Consider the following 23130-nt stretch of genomic DNA (forward strand, 5'->3'; position numbering starts at 1 on the left):
GAAACAAAGAGAGTTTGGGAAGTTTTCAGGATAAAATGACTAAAAAATATAGTTTGGCATAATGAATACTGTGCCTGTGTGAGTGTGCCTGTGCCTGTGTGTGTGTGTGTGTGTGTGTGTGTGTGTGTGAGAGAGAGAGAGAGAGAGAGAGAGAGAGGAGAGAGGAGAGATTTTAAAAGAGTGTCTGATTTTTGAGAGGCAACAGAAACATCAACTTTAATATGAATTCTGCTTAGTTTATTCTAAGGCAATTTTCCACGTTTTGTGTTACTACAAGTTTCCAAACTGAAAAATTCTGAACCCGTCCTTTACCCTTTCAGTTCTGACACCTTAACCTCCATTTACCCATCCATCAAAATCTAGAGAATAAAAGTCAAAGGAAGAAAGCCCTGTATGGCACAGGACTGAGACAGAGGCATCTGGAGAACATTCACTCTCATATGGTGGATCTCTCTTGGTATCTTTCTCTTCAGTAAAAACATGACATTTGTAATGCTTAAGTTCAACTTGTCTTTGAAGGTTTTAAGGGCAATCAATAAATCTAAGTTTGTGTCACAGGGGAGATTACAATCTACTTATAGCCTGGATGAAGAAATTAAAGCAGAAAATGCTGCTGCTTCTGCGGCTGCTGATTAACATCTTTCTAATTAACATTCTAGAAGTTCCAGATCTGAGATGCAGCCGAATGCCAATGTTTCCTACTTTGTATATTCTTCTACGTATCATTTCTTTCTAAAAGAATTTAGGGTATTATTTGTTGTTATGATTATTTATTGGCTATTAAGCTCCTTGAGTCTGTCTGCTCTTAGTTGATCAGTTGAACAAGGATTTAACTCATGGGCAGTCTGTGATAGCAGACGGACAGTACTTGATTCAGAGAGCCCAGACCGCACCTGGTACCTGGTAATTGCTCAACAAATACTCATTGAGTGATTAAAATCATTCAGAAAAATTAGATTATATTACTATAAAATGAATAAAGAAATATTGACATAGACCTAAAAAATATTTGTATAGCATTGGTGAGGAAGTACAAGGCAGCTTTCCTTGGAGAAGCTGTGGCAATCTTAGAGATAGTCAGGATTTAAGCTGGATTGGTATTCCAACAACAACACGAAAAGCACATGTTAACACTAACGTTATGCGTGCTGTTGTTTGCTACATGCCTGGACATGGCTGGCCACCTGTCACAGGAAGTTGGGAAGCCAGAGAAGACCTGGAAAACTTTCAAGATGCTTTGTACTGTCAAGCCTAGCAGTTTATCTTCCTCTTCTGAGACCTGAATTCAGTATATGGTAAATGATGGGAAGTTAGTTTTTCAGAGAGAAAGAGAGGGAGAGAGAGAGAGAGAGAGAGAGAGAGAGAGAGAGAGAGAGAGAGAGAGAGAGAGAGAGAGAGAGAGGAGAGAGGCAGAGAGACAGAGACAGACAGAGACAGACAGAGAAAGACAGAGAAAGACAGAGACAGAGACAGAGACAGAGACACTGGGGTTTCTTTGGGCATCAGTCCCGGCCAGTCTCTTGCTTGCACCCAGAGCAGCTGTGTCTAGTATCATCAGTTTCTCTAGTTTTGGCCCTTCCATCTTAAGACCTTCTCTCCATCACAGAACATTTTTTTTAGACTTACAAACATACAATGTGGACTAAGAGGCTATTTATATTTGAACGCGGAGCCATAAAAAATAATCAGCATTATAAAAATATTAAACAAATTGAGATCAAGGTCAGTTCTGAATCTAGATGTGCAAGGCTCAAACCTTGGCAGTGCCAATGACTGGTCACACATGACCCTGAGACAATCCCATGCACACTGCAGCTAGTTTTGGGAGATAGGTTACCATTTCTCTTAGATGATTTGAAAAAATAAGAGTGAATTCAGCTTGTGGCCTCCCAAAAGGATTCATAAATTATTATAGGTGTTACTGCTTAATGCTCTTCTCTTTCAGTGGCTTCTTTCTACTGCTGCTGCTTTCTCAAAAGCCCTTAGTCCTTCTACAGAGAGCATGAGGTCTTTGTTTTTTTCTATTATTTTGAAAACAAAATTTAATAGAGTATATTCCAATTACAGTTTCCTTCCTCCAGCTCCTCCCAGTTCTTTCCCATTTTACCACTCACCCAAATGCACACCCCCCCCTCTCCATCTCTCATGGGATTAGAAAATAAGCATCTATCATCATCATCATCGTCATCTTCTTCTTCCTCTTCCTCTTCTTCTTCTTCTTCTTCATAAAACAATGATAATAGTAATAAAATAATGATGATGATAGTAATAATAATAATAATAATAATAATGCCTCAATAGGATAAAATAGAGTCAAAGAAAAATCTCAGGAAACACATATAGACACAGAGACATGCACATGTGTACACAGAATCCCATAATAACCTGAACCTCCAAGCCATAATATGTATACAAAGGACCTGTAAGATTAATGTTAAATACGGCCTCACAGAGTCTTATTGGGCAAGGAAACTCCAAAAATGTCCTTGTGTTCACTTTGTTTTGACTCTCTACCCAGGAACTCGGGGCCTACCCTTACCAGTGATTTGTGGGAGTTCTTTGGGAAAATGTAGCAAGGGTTTCAGTTGGAGATAGTTTCTGAATAAGGTGTAGGGGCTCATGCCCACTTCCTTTCTCAGCCCTGGGGCTCTATCTGACTCAGACCTGTCCAGGCCCTGAGGACACAAGTTCTGCTTTGCCAGTCTCTAAGGCTTGACGATGTATAACAGTCAAAGCTACAGCAATACTGTTTCCATGTTACAGATGAGTGTTCAGGCTCTCTGGGAACACAGTGGGGTATCTCAAGTTCTTGAGTCCCAGAGTAAGAAAGTGGACAGGAAAACATGATACTAGAGAAGAAGACACTTTATTCAGTTGAAATAATAATAAGTTTTTTCTAAGACTGGAAGTTGGCCGATTTGGAGAAAAGGTCCAGAATTCACCAGAATTCCAGAATGACCAGTAGATTGAGATCTTTCTATCTTATTTGTTCAATGCTTTTATTTATTTATTAATAAGTACAAGTCCTGTTATGCATCAATCAGCCTGGGTGCTGGAGTTGGCAATTCTCAACAACTGTTTTCTTTCATATGCTAATTCTGACCCACTCTATGTTTTACTCTCCTACAACTCCTGCCTGAGATCTGAAGACCCAGCAATCTTTCTTTTTTGGGGGGGGGCAGGGGTGGTAAAGCTGTTAACTGAAAGATTAATCTTCTATAATCTTTCTACACTGATGAATGTTATAGTTTATGACTCAACAATATCACAAGGCTCTCTCCCTGTTTTTTTGGTTGGACCAGAGGATCTGGTATCTGGAAATGCTGAATTTCTTATATCACGAGTTTAATCTGAAATCAATATATCCTAGAAGGCACATATTTCAAAAGAAAGTTGAGCCATGGACATGGTTCAGGGGTAAAGTGTTCGCTGTGCAAGCTTAATGACCTGAACTTGGATCTACACCACACAGAGACAAAAGCAAGATGTGGTGAAATGTGCTGAAAATCGCAGTGCCATACAACAGGGGGATTCTGGGTAATTGGAGGCCAGCTAACATAGTCACTAATTAAGTGCCAGGTTCAAAGAGAGGCACTGTCTCAAAAAAAAATAATGTGGGGGAGCAATAAAGGAAGACACTCCATGTTATCATTTAGAATCAGGGCATGTGGTATGAGTGGGTATATCTACTACCCGTTTATACACATGAGGAAAGATGAACTTGGGAGGCCATGACTACGCATTGCTTTGGGAAAGCCATTCTGCCATGGAATGTTTCAAGGGGGGCAGATCTTTAGCCTATTTGAAGAAGAGGAGGAGGAAGCAGGAGAGGAGGAGGAGAAAAGGAAGAGGAGCTGGAGAGATGACTAGATAGTAGTCCTGTCTGTTCAAGGACCTCAATTCAGTCCCTAGCAACCACATTAGGTAGCTCACAACCAACCCTTTCTCCACTGTCAGAGGATCCCACATACTCTGACCCCCCCTCCCTGCACATACCAACATATACCTAGCATACAGACACAGACACACAGACTGATAAGAAAATAAATCCCCAAACAACATGCTGATGGGTTTGTATTAAGAATGTTGTAAAAAACTAAAAGAATAGATGTAGGGAGAAATCTGGTGGTCAAAGAGGCAGTTAAAAGAGAGAGTCTAGGGTTGCAAGCCTGGAGATTATATGAACAGTGCCACAGGAAAACTAAAGAAACCTGAGGATAAAGTTCCAGCTACTGATAATTCAAACTCAGGGCTTCTCCTTGTTTTTAAAAGGTTATGGTATCCTTTTATCTTACTGGAAGGAAACTTTTAAACACAGCAGCCTTTTTGCATTTTGCAGAGGGAAATAACCTTGTCTTTGTAGCGCCATCCAGGCTGAGGAAATGTAGAAAAATAATGGTTTTGTTACATTTTCACTGTTCTAGTATCCATCCTGAAAATGTATCATTACAACATGCGTGTATCCTTATCAAAGAATCGGAAGTAAAATCCAGTTGTTAACGTCTTCTTTAGAATGCTTCATCCTTTGAACTAGGTCAGAGAAAGGCCCACAGTTCTAGTTACCCTTATTCTGACAGTTGTTATATACTATAAGCACACCAAGGTATCTCATTGGTACAGAAATTAGCTGGAAATTTAATGGGCCAAAAATGCCCCCCCCCTTTTTATGATACCCAATGTTATTCCATGATACTCAGTTTTCAAAGATGAGACAGAAAAAGAGTAAGTCCTATGGTTTGGGGAAATTCACACGGACTGATTTCTACATAAAGTCACTTTGTACTGAGTCTAGGGTCATTGATTAAGCTAGAGAATGAAGCTAGAAACTTCATTCAATAATGAAAAAATTTTAACATTTTTGATTGTCACTTTAAAAGTTACTGAAAGTGCCTTGCTGACCACCTGTAGTTATTTGACTGGAACTTTGACAGAGGAAATCTAGGGAGCATCAGTTTTAAGGACAGACATTTTTGGACCTGAGGATTCTCCTTTCCTCTAAGGATGGGACATTGTCCCTTACAGTGATTTCTCTCTTTGCAGAGGGACTCAATCTCTATGTCTAAAGCAGCTCCCTGAGGAAAGTTTTATTTAATTTTTCTTTCTTTCCAGAACCATGGTTTCCAGAACTCTAATGAGTATTGCCCCTCTGGGATTCTCTTTATTTTATTTTCATTTTTATATGTATATTTTATATTATATGTATGAACATTTTGCCTGCATTTATGTCTACATAGCACTTGGGTGCAGAGCCTAAGAAAGCCAGAAGACAGCGTGTCATTCTCTGGGATGGAATGACAGAGGGCTGGAGACAGCCATGTTGGTGATAGGAAATGAACCCTAACTCTGTAAGAGCAGTAGGTGGGCTCAACTGCTGTGCCATCCCTCTAGCCCGTGGACTCTCTCCTCATCCTTGGGGTTCTCTCAGGTGATAGGTTATAATCTACCTGGGAAAAATGCTATTCCCAGGTCTGATGTCATCCACTGGGATTATTGTATCTATTATCAGATTTACTGGCCTTTTTTTACTGGCCCTTTACTCACTCTTTTATTCTCTGGTATTGAGAACCTGAAAAGCCAAATCCAAAGGTAGGTAACTTTGTGTGTCTCAGTCCTAATTCATTTTACTCACTTCTCCTAACGATTTGAGCACCTTGTGACGAACCAAGCAGCAAGCAGTATCTGAACTTAGAATTGTAAAGCCATTTATCACTAAGAAATTTAACTACGAGTGCGTCATTATTCATTTTACCTTTCATACATTTTTCTAGGATTCATTTGGATAATATGAAATATGGTTACTGCTCTGTTTTTCTCCTTGCTTTTATTTCAATTTTCAAACAATCCTTAGGGGAAAACCTGCCATTTTTTGATCCTTTTATTGTTTATCATTAAAAAGCTTTTATTTTTCTTTTTCCTAAACCATTTTAAACCAATATAAGGCTTTGTTTTCCCTTTTAACCTGATGGCTCCATTTATTGCATTACTGCATTAGTCTTCAGAAAACATTGCTTCGGAATGGGAACGCTGCCTTAGCAAAATAACCATTTTACAGTAAGTAAAAACACTAGAGCTGTATCTGGACCACGGGCAAATCATGTTAAGAGGTTAAGAGGTTAAGAGCTCAGTGGCAACGATGATCTATTGCATTTGGGTCTTTATAAGACTATTTGTATGTGTACTCCCACTCCTCCCTCTCTCTCTCTCTCTCTCTCTCTCTCTCTCTCTCTGAGTGTGTGTGTGTGTGTGTGTGTGTGTGTGTGTGTGTGTGTGTGTGTATGTTCTGTTACATATTGATATTGGTAGGCAACGTTTGCAGTCCTTCTAGCTGCCAATAGTTCCTTTCTTATTCCCTACTCTCCTCTCACACAAGTTTTAACCCAAGTTACCATTTCTTGTTCTAATCAAATGACAGCATTAATATGCTATTTTCTTGTCACCTTTATGGCTAAAATGGTAGTTTTTCTTTCTTTTCTTTTTCTTTTTTTACTTTAGTGAGCCGCTCTATGAATAACCAATGTTGATAGCTGTGGATTATTGTCAAGACATAATTGTCCTTATTGCAACGTTGGGAATGTCTTGCTATATTTATTGGTCGTTGTTCTTATTCATAGGAGTGGATAGGAGTACAGATTGCTTTCATCCATCGATGCCTTGCTTAGCTCCTTCAGTACTGAAAGAGCTAGTCGTCAGGCAGGAGGCTCCATACCAGAGCCAGATCAATTTCTCCAATACCTGTGTTCCAACCTTGAAGTGTCTTCAGCAATAGTTTCTTACTTATTCTTCAAGGGCAGTAATAAGAGCCTCTATTGTTTGGCCTTCTCTCAGACTCTACAGACCAGCAACTCAAAGAGAAGGTTTCTATACCTGGTGCTGAGGTCTTGATGAGATAACCTATGGTGTGGTAGGGGAGCACTGCCACTCCAGTCACATAGCTGCTCATTGCTTTGTATTATTTCAAAGTTCTTTTATCAAATGCCAGTTTAATAGCTCAAGGAATAGCCGGCAAGTGTAAAATGCACTTTGCACTTGGAAAAACCAAGCAAAGCAACACTTTATTTTGTTAACACTGCCTTATGGATCTTATTTTTAAAGTGATATATTGATCTTGCATTCCTAGATTTCTTTAAGATTCATATCTTTCTTTTAACTTGCTAATGACAGACGGAGATGCTGCTAAGTTAGATGCTATGGAGTCCAGAACGTACGAGAGTTCAGAAAACAAGCAGCAATCGGCTCGTCCATATGAGTTATTTGAGAAGTCACAGTCTCTTCAATGACCTCTTCCATGGCCTCTTCCTTCTCTATTATCTTTATCCCTGGATGCTTTTAAAACTTCTTTTGGCTGTAGTTGAGATAAATGTGAAAACTCTTTAGAAGAGAAATCACTACAGAAACCTCAGGGTATTCATGATGTTAAACTAAGAGGAAAGGATTTAAAGTCAGGGTCAGGAACTCTAAGAGTCTTAGTTTGAGCATGCCTAGTGTGCAGGGAGCAGTAAGTTCAGTTCCCAGTAACGAAATGAATTAATAGCAATTCCGAATATGGCAAAACCAGAAACCATGTAATCTGTAACAGATCTCATATGGATTTCATTGACTCGGAATGTCAGAGTAGAAGCATTAGTAATGCAGATTTTAAATTATGCAAATCATCACTTGATGCAGGTAGCCTTTTCCCACTTCTTTCAGTAATAGCTCTGGCCAGTCTGGGGTATTTTCAGTCATGCAAGAAACTTGGAATATGATTTAACCAATTAGTTGAATTAATATGCTTTTAGTGAAAGTCGTTGTTTGTTCATTTGTTTTAATTTTAACCTAGGCTCTTCAATAACAAATGACAATCCAGAATTGGGAGAATTTGTAGACATTTTACCTTCAATTTCTCTAAATACCAACCTTCATAGTTTACTAAATTCCGTAAATCGTCATTTGAAACAGTCGCAAGGCTAATACGTGACCTGTGGGATAAGAACAAGCTCACTGCACCAAATAGAAAGAATTTTTCTTTAATAACATATGACTATAAAACCAACATAAATAAAATAGCATGTCTAGAGGCCATTTGTAGACTTTATTACTGTCTATGCATATATTACAGGGAATCAAATCTGTTATTATTTTTTTTTTGGTTCTTTTTTTCGGAGCTGGGGACCGAACCCAGGGCCTTGCGCTTCCTAGGCAAGCGCTCTACCACTGAGCTAAATCCCCAACCCCTAAATCTGTTATTATTTATTATGTATCACATGTGTTTGATGGACAGCTTACAGTCATTATTTTGTTATGGCTGAAGCATTTCATGGAAAGCCACTTAAAACCATGGCAATATTTTACTATTCTGCTCTTCCCCCCAAATTATGATCAGTTTATGTAGTCACAGAACTTCTTTGTGTGTTTCTTCTTTGCGTCTTGTCCAAAGTCTGCACTCACTGACTGAGCAGGGAGAGCTTTGCTGGCCTCGTGATTATTTTTAAAAACCACAGTACAGTTTTCTGGAGCAAGTAATGTTTCTGAAGGAGGGTTTTCCTCAAATGTTTATTTGAAAATGAAGGAATGCATATTTTAAATTACAGTGGCTGAGGGAATGTAATTTCAAATATGAAAAGCAACATGGTTTTTGTACTATTATTAACATGGCAGAGGTTTTTATTTTGCTGCTGTTTTTGTTGTTTGGGGTCGGTGCATGTGGGACATTCATTCCCTTTACCCTACACAGAGTTCATGTCGGCTTCCTAAAATATCACCATAAATTTATCTACAATTTATATCCCAGGTATTAACTTATATAAAATCCTCTTTTACTCTTTTCTGAATGAGTAACCTCTGCTCTCTTGTTGTATGTCTGAGATAAGGTGACACAGGTCTCCTGACAGTCCCCTCCCCTCGCCTTAGCCCCCTACGCAGCAAGATCACGACCATGAATCACCACATCTGACTGTCCATTTCAGGGAATGCTGGGCACATATTTAATCCCAGAATTTTGGAGCTAAAGGCCAGCAAATCTCTGGAATTTAAGGTCATCCTGGTCTTCTTGTTAGCTAACCAAGGCTATGTAGACCTGTTCTCAACAAATTATACGTCTTTGGAGTTGAACTGCTGCTTCTATGAGCAGAAGTGTCCATAGTGTCTATGAATTTCTCAAGCGGCTTTTTATAATGCATCGTCTGTACTTCCTGTGGAAACCGGACAAAGAAGAAGGATTGTGCTGCTGTCCAAGAAAAGAAATAAGGTTGAATGAATTTAAACAAGTTCCCCAAATTGTCTCTAGTAGAAAACAATGAAGAAATGAAGAATACATTCAACATTTTCTTTCTTTTGTACAAAAAAAGAAAGAATAAAGTTTTGTGCTGAGGTACCTTCTTATATTGAACATCCATGTAAATTCATCATCTTTCTGAAAGTACGGATTCCACCATGAATATTTTTATCTTCTGGGTCACTATCACGTGTCAGTTCTGCACTAAAATGATGCAGTGTTCATTTTTACATTTTCCCATTTCTTATGGGAATGCTTTCAATGAAGAGCACATACATGCTCACACATACACACACACACACACACACACACACACACACACACACAAACACACACGCACACACGCACGCACACACACACAAACTACATAGAAATGGTAATTCTTTCCCTCTTAAGTGCAAAGGAAAGAAATTATTCGCATGGCCAATGAAGGCTTTCAGATAAAGTTGCTGTGGGTTTGAATTAGGCAAGAATGTGAGCTTCTCACATTTTCTAACTTTAGTTTCTATTTAATGAATTTCATCGTATGGCATTGGTAACAATTTTAAGTTTATGCAGCTTGGTCTTGTTCTATGAACTGAATTTGTACATACTTAAGAATGTGAATATTTGATGGATTTATCTGTAGTTATCATTTAAGAAGAAATTCAGTTTTAAAACATTAAGATGGTCTTCTCATTTCAAGTTAACTTTCTGACTCCGTTCATTCCTGTGTGGAAAGATAAAATTATACAGTATGTCTCTACTCATCATATTAATATTCAGGTAATTTGCTGAAACCTTCATAAATATCATTTTATTATAAAGATCACTTATGTTCTTGCCCATAACCCTACACAATTTAAGAAGGATTTAGTTTGGAAACTACTTCTTCACAAACTGTATTTAGAAGCTTTAAACTGCATTATTATTCAAGCAGGCCCTTTCTAATACCACACTAAATGAAAAATACTCTGTTGGCTCTTTTGCTGGCAATGAGGTCTTGATTGTGCATGATTAAAATGAGATCCCTCAGTCTGCTTCTCAGCCCCTCAGGGCTTGCACCATGATGTAGGAGGTAAGGCATTAATTTAAATAGGGTTTGCATATGTAGGAAGAAGTACTTGCTTAGTGCTAAAGCTATGGGTTCAGTCACCAGAGCCAACATCAACCATGATGGCCCATGCCTATAAACTCAGCATTGTGAAGTGAAAGCAAAAGAATCAAAAGCAGTTCAAGATCTCTGAGTTCAAGACCAGCCTGGGAAATATGAGACTATATCTTAAAGAACAAAAATATAAACACCATAGATAGATGAATAACCACATCACCATAGCATAATATAACTGTCAAGAGAGGGATGGAGTTGAGCTTACTACAAATACTGCCATGGGCTGGACAAGTATGGTCAAAGGAATTGTCACCAAGGACATGCTCTTTGAAAGGCAACTTTAGAAAGGTGCAGGAATTGGTACTTGGAAAGTAGACAGAAGGTCAGTTTTCAGTTGGGTGGAAAAGTTGAGGGGAAGAATGGCTTAGAAGACGCATAGTAAGACATAAGGGTTTTGCAGCTTGCAGGAGATATTTGAAAAGCAGCAGAATCCAAGTGATTTCTCGCCAGCAAGGACATCAGAATATGACATCTTATAGGGAGACTTCAGGGATGATGAACTAAGCTGGCATCATTCACACATCAAGCAGGGAATAAAAAGAAAAGCTAATCAAGAAGCATATTGGTTGCGTTTTTGTTGCTGTGCTTAAGCCATGTGACCAAGGCAACCTCTAACAAAAGAGTTGATTTGGGTTTGTGCTTCCAGAGGTTTAGCCCTGAGTAATGGTGAAGATGCCATGGCAGCACACTGCAGCCTGTAGGCTCGATGGCCGAAGAAAAGAGGAAAAAGTAAAGTAGGTAAAGCCGTTAATCTCAAAGCATCCTTCATCCTAGTGACATCACCTAACCCTCTCAGACAGCAACAGAAGCCAGGAAGGTGTGTTCAAATGCTGACTCTAGGGCAAATATTTTCATGCAATTCACTGAAAAAAGAAAAGAAAAATGAAAACTATACCCAACAGTGTGTTCTACTGTAAAATGTAAAATGAAATAAAAATAATGAGATCTCCATGGACAGATGTGACATAGGCAAAGATGTACGAATGTGTCAAGAGCCTGACATAATACTGAAAAGTGTCCATATGTAACTAAAGCTTTAAAAATCAATTGACAGAATTATAGAATAACTAAAATGTTAAAGTGAGAACCCTTTCTTTCTCTCTTTCTTTCTTTCTTTCTTTCTTTCTTTCTTTCTTTCTTTCTTTCTTTCTTTCTTTCTTTCTTTCTTTCCTTCTTCTTTCTTCCTTTTTTTCTTTCTGTCCATCTTCCTTCCTTCCTTTTTTTGAGACAGACTCTCACTGTCTAGTTTAATAACATGTAGCAATATTCCTGTTTCAACCACCACCTCCTCCACCACCAAGTACAGGGAGTAGAGGCACAAACCTTCAGCCCAGCTGGTCGTTCGTTTTTAGTCAACTTACCTCCTCTTTGCTCTAGTATGAGCTATCATGTTTTCATTTCGTAGTACTTTAAAAAACAAGATTTATTTATGTATGGGAGTACCCTGTCGTTGTCTTGAGACACACCAGAAGAGAGCATCAGATCCTATTACAGATGGTTGGGAGCCACCATGTGGTTGATGGGACTTGAACTCAGGACCTTTGAAAGAACAGACCTCTGAGCCACCTCTCCAACTGCTTTCTTTGTACTTCTATCAGTTGTAAAATAGAGACTTTGAATTCATGTAAGCAAGCATACATCACTGTACTTGGATGGTCCATGACTACTGCATGTGGGTCACCTTGCCTTACTATACCCCGATCACATCCAACCCATTTGAATTGGTTGAGAAGCAAAACCAAAGGTATGCTTTTCACTTTCTTATGTTCTCCACTTCTACTGAGAAGAAAGATTTCTCATGCATTTTATGAAGACACATTTTCAGAAGCTCTTCTTGGCCTCTGAGATGCTAAGACTAAGTCTGCTCTTCTATAATGCATTTCTTGGGGTGAATGGAACGTTTGACCCATTCAGCTCACTTTCTATGTTCATTTCATCCTAAAAACCATGTCTAAGCCCATTTCTCTAGTCAATAGTGAGGATTTCTCACAGATAAATGGAAGAAGAGACCAGGTTAAAATAAAAATCAGTGAGGCACCTGTTCCTGATACTCATTCATTCACCCACGACTGTGTCCACCAGAGACGACCTGAATTTACTTCTTTGAAGTTGCACATCATGACTTCACATGGCAGCTCTGGAACAAGGTTACATGCATGCGTGTGTGTGTGTGTGTGTGTGTGTGTGTGTGTGTGTGTATGTCTGTGTGTCTGTGTGTAAATGTGTGTGTATGTGTGTGTCTGTGTATGTCTGTGTGTCTGTGTGTATATGTGTGTGTATGTGTGTGTCTGTGTATGTCTGTGTGTCTGTGTGTATATGTGTGTGTCTGTGTATGTCTGTGTGTCTGTGTGTGTCTGTGTGTGTGTGTGTGTGTCTGTGTGTCTGTGTGTGTATGTCTGTGTATGTGTGTGTCTGTGTGTTTGTCTGTGTGTATGTCTGTGTGTGTTTCTGTGTGTCTGTGTGTGTCTGTGTGTGTGTGTGTCTGTGTCTGTGTATGTGTGTGTATGTGTGTGTCTGTGTATATCTGTGTGTCTGTGTGTGTCTGTGTGTATGTGTGTGTGTCTGAGTGTCTGTGTGTGTCTGTGTGTGTGTGTCTGTGTCTGTGTATGTGTGTGTATGTGTGTGTCTGTGTATGTCTGTGTGTCTGTGTGTGTGTCTGTGTGTATGTGTGTGTCTGTGTATGTCTGTGTGTCTGTGTGTGTGTGCCTATGTATGTGTGTGTGTGTTTGTGTGTGTGTGTGTGTGTGTGTGATATCATCTTAGCAATTGCTAGATGCTCCTGTCCTGAATCCAGAGGCTATCCCCAAGCCTCTGATGTGCTAGTTATAACGATCAGCAGGACCGGTGTGATGCAGTGACTACTTCAGTAGGGAGCACAGTGGGTGTGATGTCTGTATAGACTATGCTTCAGAAAGCGCATATTTCATTTTCTGTTATGTTAGCGTTAATGGAAGCAGTAATGCTTCCCGATGTATTGCTGTGATGGCTTTTGTAGCCATATGGGGTCACTTTCCTGAGGATACTATATGCTGCCTGAATTTTATTCCTGTGGAAATGAACAGTACGTGCATTGAACTGATGTGGGTACCGTAGTTTCTCTAAGAATGGTAGAAAAAGGAAGTATCAGAGTCAGATGTTCTCCAGAAATAACCGTGGCAGGGCTGTTCTGTAAATTCTCCTTGCCATTCGTTCTCAGCGTGCTAGGCAGGAGGTGTATTTTTAAAGGGATTTTTATTCAGGAGAATATGATTTTTGCTTTTGGTTTGTTTTGAAGATAAACGAGACAGACAGACCAGGTTCTATCATTAACAATCTGATAAAATCAGAGTTACTATTACCCATGGGAAGTTTTTGGATGAGTGTCAATTCTGAACTTCTAAATCAACTTTTCTTTTCCCCAGGACATCTCTTTAGATTGCTCATGATGATAGGAAGACGAAACTTAATAGCAATAGCCAATGGATGCTTTTCTTGGAGTCAGTCCAACACTCTGGAGACAAGGTAAGAATAATGTACAATTTTTTTATATAATTATATACTGCCTTTCTAATAGAACTTTAAAATCAAGCTTGACTTACGTGTTCATTCAAGAATTATATTTGCTATTAAATACAGTGCATATTTATTTAGAAGTATATCAATTCCACTTTTCTCTTAAAAGATCAGTGTTTTTACTAAAGCTAATATTCATGTAAAAGTGACTCTAATAATGCTATACTAACAGAGTGATATGCTTATTTTTATTATTTTTATAATTACATCCTTTTACATTAAATTCTTTGATCATATTCTCCTCTCTTTATAATTTCATATCCCCCTTTCTCTCCTACTGAACTCCTTATCCCCTATAATTACCCCTCCTACTTTGATGACCTTTGTGTGTGTGTGTGTGTGTGTGTGTGTGTGTGTGTGTGTGTGTGGGTGTGGGTGTGGGTGTGTATGTGTGGTGTATGTGTGCTTCACTGCATTTGATTAAGGTTGTCCATTTAAGTGTAGGCCAGGGCTATTTACTTGACTGAAAGCAATGTACCATTGAAAAATAATGACTTACCTTTCTCCAGCAACCTTTAGCAGTTCACAGCTCCTCATGGAAGCCTAGAACACGTTAAGCCCCTTCACTGGGCAAGGCAGAATGCTCTTGAGTCCAACTCACATGTATCTATGGATAATGTGGATTCATGGGTGAAGAAGCCATGTCAGGTCTAGAAGACCACATTTCACAGCCCTTCATCCTTTCCTTCAGGTCTAATCAATTTTCTTCCCTCACTTTGATGTTCCCCGATCCTTTGAGGTGGTGATATATGTGCCCTGTTTAGAGCTGAGCCCTCAACAGTCATTGATTCTCTTCACTCTTGACAGTTATAGCGTCTAAACTAGTGGTTACTGGCTGCAAACAAAGGCATCTGAGACTAGTATTAATTTTTAAGTACAAACAAAAATACAAGGAAGACATTTTTATAGCACGCTCATTTAGCAAAACAACAGAGGTAGGCTCACCCCCTTGAACCTACACCATCATGAAGCATGCAATTTTGACAACATTTAAAGTACATAGCATGACTTCCTCCCACAAGTAGGTTCGAAATCCAACCAGAAAATAGCTGATTAACTCTCTAACAGTAATGTTTCCAGTGTACCATGGACACATTTCATTGGGAGAGTTTATGTTTTAGCTTAAAGAATTGAGAGTTGGATAAGAAAGACTGCTTTCATAGCACTCTGTCCAGCCTCTCTCTTCATACTGAGCAAGCTTGCTGACAGGTAGGATGGTTTCATCTCACTTCAATCTCTAGTTCTCTATATCCTGCATCCAAGTGTGCAGTACCTTTGATAATAAGGTCTTATCATCTGTCTCTGATGGGAACTAAAAGCATTAGCAATAGACTTGATGGTTTTAGGGGACTCTGAGTCTCTTTGAGCAACAACTCACAAGGGGCTATCCCATACCTAGAATGGGGAATAAAGTTTAATAACCCACATATTCTCCAAGTAAGTCTACTACTCTCTTCCTTATTATTTTTCACTAGAATCTCTTGCTAAGTACCAAGCTGAGGTTTTGGTCAGCAACCAGAAATATCAGTAGTCACCCAATCTGTGCCCACCTCAGCCCTGCAGTACTGAAGTTACAGACCTCAAGCAGGAATCCTGCCTGCCTTGTTACACAGTTGGCGCTATCTGAACTCTAGTTCTCATGAGATCGACAAGTACCCTTGATCCCTGAGCAATCTCTCCAGTACCCACCCCAAGGACTATTTTGATACAAATTTAAATTGTATAGTATTTAATCATGTTGTTTGCATTTATCTCATCAAATATTAGATATCCCTTTATGTTGAAAAGAACCACTACTTGGGATTCTCAGCTGTTCCTTGACATCTAACTTTCTATAATGCTATACTCGCCAATATCATTTCAATATCAATATCAATTCTCTTTTCTAGCCCCAGATTTGGGAGCACTGATTTACTCCATGTAAAGTATATTATTTGAATGTGTCATCTGGTGAGTCTCCCTTCAGTCCTGTAGTGAGGTACCTACTTTTCCTAATCTATTTGGAATATTATGCAAAGAAGTATTTTTGCATTGTAACTTTCATAACCTTCATTAACATTTTCTTTTATCCTCATCCTATATGAATGTGCAGTTTGTAATATCTTCACAAATACATTTAGAGGAAGGAAATTCTTGTTCCTGTTCTTTGTCATTTTCCCTACTTTTCATTATCATTGTATTTTATGCTTTTCCTAGACTTTTGAGTACTCTCCTGTAGGTACAGTCATATGTTAAATTATCACTATCCTTTTCATTATCTTCTCTTCCCCCTTTCTCTCTTTACCTCCTTTTTGCATTGTTTTAGAGGGACATGCTTAATTCATATTTAGAGAAACTGGCATTTATTGGAAATTTCCCCCTTACCACATATTCTCTGCTTCTCTGAGTTGGTTGGCTTGTTTCACTTATTTTGTTTGTATTTTCTCTCAGATGGAGTCCCAGTGGTAAGCCCTGGCTGTCGAACTACATTTTTGAATGAGGAACTAAATACTTGATTAGAATTTGTATTTAAAAATAGGCTTTCATTGCAGTCATTGGGTGGCAGCTGGCTTCTTTTCATGAGTGTGACACATGAATTTCTTAATCACAGGATATTTTTGTGTGTGGCATTTATTCTCTCTAGAGACAAATTCTCAATATTCCTTCTGAGAATATAACTAAGCTTGGCCTTAACTAGGATATCACAGTCCCATGTTAATTTCTGGCACCATGTGTCTTCTTTTTATGTCACAGTTTTAGACATTGTGGGTCAAATGGCCCAGAGATGTTACTTCTTTTAACTCTTAGCAAAATGAGAGATGATAGGTCTGTTTATACTGCAAACTTAATCATTAGTACCTCTAATTCTTAACTTAGAGTGCTTCAAAGTCTCTGTAGCTCCTGAGGCAACCATGGCTGGGAAAATGCCCAGGTGTTCCAACATCTGACCCATCCATGGATGTGCTATATGTGTTTGCTTGCTTATATTTAATAAGTATCTCCTGTTTACACTAGATCCATCTTCCCTCTACTTTTCTAAGTCAAATAGTGCTACTTCACCTTCTTATTGCTTTTACATGCTGTAGTTTGAAGTTATAAAGTCTTTTTCAGATTGTATTCTTTGACTACATTGTGATAAGCAGATAGTGACTCCTACCAAATACTCATGTCCTCATTCCAGAGCCTTTTTTACTTAATTTAAAGAACCTCCACAGATACAAGTTAATAATACTGTGATGACATTATTCACTATTACACAGGGAGTTCCTAGGTGCCATCACAAGTTTCCACACAGCTATTTGACACACGAACGAGAAGGCGATAGGCAATCTAAAGTTGGAGTCAGCAAACAGGATGATGTGACTACAAGGTAGGGAATTCTAGGAAACTCAGGAACAGCCAGAAGTCAGTAGGGCTAAAGAATGGATTCTCCCCAAAAGAGAACATAATTGTGCTGTGAGGCCCTCTGTCATCCAGGTAAAATAGATGTTAAACATCTGTCCCTGCTTTTGTGGCATAATAAACTTTTGTTAATTTTAGTCGCCAAATTTGTAGAAAATGGTTATTGCTGGTAACAAACACAATTTGCATTAAAATGTCTTTTTCTCTTTTATGCACCAAGGAAGATCTTCAGCCACCATAATAATTTAAATTGCAAAGTTGGCACAGTTTCAAATTACCTGTGAAGAGAGTCTTAATGAGGGCTTGTGTAGAGCAGATTTGCAGGTAGAAACCTCTACAGTGGATTGTTTTGGTTATGTACATTGATATAGAAAGATCCAGTCTGCTGTGACTAATTTGGTGTCTGTTGTGGGTAGAAACAGAAAAAGTGAGCCAAGTACTAGAATCATGAATGCATTTGTTTCTCTGGCATTTGACAGTGGATATGATGTGACTAGCCATTTCCATGGCTGCCATCTTGCTGTGCTGTGATGGACTGTAATCAGGTATTTTGAGCCTAAGTAAGCCATTTCTCCTCTGTGTCAATATTCTTTAAGTGTATTTTGTCACACATATAGAAATTAAGTTGGGACAGCCATCTTGTTTAAATGTTTTAATTTAAGTAGCTCTCAAATTTTCCGGATACCGTTCCTACTATGACTTGAATTTCGTCTGCACTCAGTACTCTGGGTGTTATTCCAGAGAACTATCCTTAGCACTGTCTGCATTTATTCCTCATGTCTTTCCACTATATGGCCACTTATCAAGTTGATCCTTCAGTTTCCTTCCCTTTCTTTTCCTTTTCCAATAATCCTAAGTATTAGGCATTGTGGTAAGCATGGGGACCTATACAAACAAATACAGCAGTTTTTCCCTTCCTCTGTGGGATCACCATTTATTAATATAAATGAAGAGAGAATAGCATGGCTACTTCAAAATGTAATACCAAAGAAAGAAAGAAAAATGAACATTTAATCTATAATCTCTTAATGCATAATTAGGTATATCCACCGAAGACAGTGGCTTCAAAATTCATAAGTAAACAACTTTGCATGATACAAAGACATTTATTAAGGGGTGTCTAAAGGGACAGAGAGACTCTTCATAGCAGTGTACTCTATGTTAAGCAGGATAATACCCTAGACATGCATTTTGTGATGATGGCGTGATGAAGATGAAGAAAAGGGTGATGATGGTGGTGAGATCTTTCTAGAAATTATGTTCTTTTATTTCACTGTGCATCTTTATGTGTGTCTGTCTGTTGACATTCAGGTCCTGATAACTTTGTGAGTTATATACACAGTAAGTAATTGCAATATCAAGACCTTGTCCAAGGCAGTGTAGAATAAGGATATAGAAAGCAGTTTGAAATACTCTAAGACAGGTTAGAGTCACCTATTAATATTACTTAATGGAAGGAGCTACTATCATCCTGGGTAACCCAAACCACAATATTCCCAATTTGTGATGTAAGAAGAATAGATTTGGTACCAAAATTGAGATGGTATAATAATGTACTAAGTTACTAGAGAAAAGAGATTACATGGAAAGAAATTGAGTCTGTGCTAAGTCTAAGAATGTAGACTGCTTTAACATGTCAAGAAATCTAGGATGCCCGGCTCTTACATTAAAGGCAGGAGCATGGCAGGTTTTTGTTTGTTTGTTTGTTTTTTGTTTTTTTGTTTTTTAAACACATGAGGTACTAGAATGACTTAGATTTTGTTTTTTTCTCTGATAATAGGAGAAATAGAAGTTTGACATAGAAAATTGCTATGCTTCTACTTGTAAGGAATATCAGACCAGAGTCTCTTTCAAAGGACCAGGGGAGGTCACCATGGAAATTACTTGAATAAACAAGGCAGACTTATCTGGGAAGAGCACTTGTGAGGAAGGTCCCCTGGAATGGGGTGTGGGTACAGGAAGCAGCCAGGGCAAACATCTGTCTAGCTTCCCCATTCTTCTTCCTTTTTCTAACTTTACAAATAATTCAACTTATCAATAGGTAGATGACACATTAAAATTTTTCTAAGGTTTTGTTTTATTTCTATAAGTATATGTACTGAGTTTCTTGGGATGTGTGGCCATGTGTGTCGGTGTCTAGAAGCATTGGATAATACTGAAGCTAGAGTTACAGGCAACCGTGTGTCTCTAAAGCTAGTGAATCCTTTCGTTTAAAAACAAAATACCCATTTCCGTAGCCCAGCATAATACTTTTTATAATTTCAACATTGCTCTTGCACAAAAACATTCACAAGCTTCTAATGAAGTAGGAAGAGCATTTCCTGATGTCTGTAGCTGAGGAACAATCGACGATGCATAGCTAATGGGTTAGGGTGGCATTTTGAACAAAAATGACCCAGGATGACCTCATAGGTTTAAATGTGTTCCCCAGTTGGGAGAATAGTGAAGCCTTGTTAGAGGATGCATGTCATGTGTGTATACAGGGAATATGGTTTAAAAGGTCCATACCATTCTCCTTTCTCTCCTCTCATGATAGTGAGTCAGATGTAAGTTTATCTACAACTCCAACAGGATCAAGCAACATTAAATTGTGTTAGGTATCTATCTCTCTATATATACATATACATGTGTATGTGTATGTATATGTACATATACTATAGTACATATAATTATATATTATAATAAATATTATGTATACACTTTAATTTATCATATATATATTTATATAATACATATAACATATAATATATCTTACATATATTCTTATTAACCAAAAAGTATATATTTAATATATAATATAAATAGATATTTTATATTTATTTAGTTAATATATTTATATATCTTTCTGAAACATGTGATAGAATCAGTTTTATGTTAACAAAACCTATAAAATTATCTTGGCTGGGTATTAGAGCAAACAATGGCAAACAAGAAAATAATTCTTAGGTCTAATTAAATTGCCTCTTTTATCTGAAAAACAGCATTTAAAGGTGGAGACAACATTTTTTGTCTTACTAATTAAATGTTTACTCTTGATTTCATAGATTTGGGATCAGGGACTCAAGGACAGAAGTATGCTGTTTATGATAAATGCTTATGATAGATACCCTATATTGGCAAAGTAGATACCTTTGACATCATAGCCCCATGGTGTCAGGGTCTAACAGGGTCTTTCAAGCCAGTGATGTAAGAGAACTCACTCAAATCCACAGCCACATTTATGGAAGACTTGTCATTATGGACAATTTCTTCTCATAGACAATCTCCTTACATTGTCCTACATTTCCTGATTTAAACCTGGATCATCATAAGGAGATAGATGCAGTCTTTATATATACAGTAGTTTGGTTTAGATGAGTCTCCAGAGAATATACTTTACCCTTATAAGAATCAATATTTTGGTACCGTAAGGATTTGTGTACCAACATCTCCAAGGAGAATGATTAGGAAAACAATGAGGCTATGGAAAAGATGAGTTTGACAGTTTTTCCTGGGCACATTCCTTAGCATGTGGCCCGCAGCATGTTCTACAATATGGCTCAGGAAGCCCTAGTTAATGCCAGCGAGGTTACTATGTAAGTGCCAAATTAGTATCTTTGTGTGGAGCATAGGATGGCTTCCATCATTCCCCGTGACTGCTCTACAGCAGACCACATTTGTTTCTTATTATATCTCTAATTTATCGTTCCCAAATGAACATGTTACCACTCTGCTTCCTCGATCTGTCCCTGAGTGGAAGCCAATTTAGTCATGCGATGGCTACAGGGATGGTTTGAATGAGTAGTCTATGGATGCTACGGTAGAGAGGAACTTCCAGCATTTTATATGTGATCTGAAAACCCTGGCGTCATAAAGATCTTCCTTTGAAGAGGGTCATATCGGCCCCTTCAACAACTTCTTGAAGATTCAGACTTTAGCTTTACCTCTCTCTTCACAATACCGGAAGCGTGTGATGCTTTTCCCACAGTGTCAGATTTTGCTCATTCTCCTGCATTGCACAGATGTCTTTAGTTTCTTCTGTCTCAGTCACCATTCTTTCCAGCCTCTGTCATGACCTGCAGTTCATCTATTCCACTTCCAGCACTCTTCTTTGAAAGCTGTACTTTCTTTCTTTTTTTTTTTTCATCTTTATTAACTTGGGTATTTCTTATTTACATTTTGATTGTTATTCCCTTTCCCGGTTTCCGGGCCAACATCCCCCTAGCCCCTCCCCCTCCCCTTCTCTACGGATGTTCCCCTTCCCATCATCCCCCCATTACTGCCTTCCCCCCAACAATCACGTTCACTGGGGGTCCAGCCTTGGCAGGACCAAGGGCTTCCCCTTCCACTGGTGCCCCTCCTAGGCTATTCATTGCTACCTATGAGGTCGAGCCCAGGGTCAGTCCATGTATAGTCTTTGGGTAGTGGCTTAGTCCCTGGAAGCTCTGGTTGCTTGGCATTGTTGTTCATATGGGATCTCAAGCCCCTTCAAGCTCTTTCAGTCCTTTCTCTTAATCCTTCAACTGGGGCGCCATTCTCGGTATCCAAAAACACGTTTCATAGTCATTCACCTATGCACACTCCGAATCCCTTCTGAAGCCCTGCATCCCCTTTTTCCCAGCTCAGCACTCCTCACGCCATTTAACTGGTTTTAAATATATAAGTCCATTAAGTCCATCTTGTTCTCTCTCTCTCTCTCTCTCTCTCTCTCTCTCTCTCTCTCTCTCTCTCTCCATACATACATATATGTGTGTTTATGTAGTATGTATGTATGTATGTATGTATGTATGTATGTATGTATATCCACTTTTAAAATAACTTGTTTTCTGTTTTCCCACCTTTAAACAGCAGCATTACAGGCAACTTGTCTTACATATTGTTGTCAAGACAGTTACCACACTGGGTGCTCTGGGACCACCTGCTGTCCCTCACTGAATGCATCACTCTTCATATTCTACTTTACTGTAAACTATTTCTGTGTTTGCATGCTTGCTTCTTCTCTGTGTTTTTTTGTTCTTTTAAAAAAGCCAACCTCACCCAATCCCCCACTCATCCCCGATCCGGTAACAAATGCCCCAAGACATCCAATGCTGTCTAGCTTTTCCTGTGCTGTCAGATCCCTTGGGACAGGCAGACAGGGAAGGTCTCAGACATGAGTTATTTTAGATGGTCTGGGAAAATCTAATTAAAGGTCAAAGCAGAGCATGCTGTGGAGAGGTATTTGTCACTGACTGAGAGAGATGACTCTTGCCATATGCTCTCCAAGGAGCCACAGAGGCCAAACACGTAGAGGAATATGGTTTTATATATGCACTTAACATTTTTCCTAAAGATCCAAGTAGCCCGGTAAATGTAATGAAATGTAAAAGAAGGGAGTTTTCTTCCTATCAGTTTTGAATGAATCGTTGGCAGTGCTGATTGACCAGACGTTAGAATGTAAATAATCAAAAATAAGTTGAGAATTTTAAAATGTAAGGTAAAAAATAATTTTAGAATAGCTACAGATACTTAACGTGGTAACGCCTGCTTCCCATTGTTTAATGCTTCTTCTTTGTTAAAACACTTAATTTTTAAAAATATTATAAATAAGTAAAAAGGCAAAAAGAAATAATTGTGCCAACATAGAACCTTTTTGCTAAGGATGTTTTGATGCCTGTTTTCATAAAGACTGCTGCTTTAGGAGTGGGAGAGATGGCTCAGAGGTTATGAACTCACTCTGCTCTTGGAGATCTGAGTTTGTTTCCCAGTGCCTACGTTCATTATCTCACAGTTGCCTGTAACTCTAGGATGTACAGCTCTCTCTTATGTACTGTGT

At 38.6% G+C, this 23130-nt stretch overlaps 1 long non-coding RNA gene across 3 annotated transcripts in view; it reads left to right on the forward strand.

Annotated features, from left to right (window-relative positions):
• Positions 1-23130, forward strand: part of LOC103693508 (uncharacterized) — a 493880-nt gene that overhangs the window by 78407 nt on the left and 392343 nt on the right. For all 3 annotated transcript variants that reach the window (XR_015632973.1, XR_015632972.1, XR_015632977.1), the window contains exon 2: positions 13805-13904. This is a non-coding gene — a long non-coding RNA (uncharacterized LOC103693508). The remainder of the gene's footprint in view (positions 1-13804; positions 13905-23130) is intronic.

The sequence above is a fragment of the Rattus norvegicus genome, chromosome 11 (assembly GCF_021556685.1).
Source record: "Rattus norvegicus strain SHRSP/BbbUtx chromosome 11, alternate assembly SHRSP_T2T, whole genome shotgun sequence".
Lineage (NCBI taxonomy): Eukaryota > Metazoa > Chordata > Mammalia > Rodentia > Muridae > Rattus > Rattus norvegicus.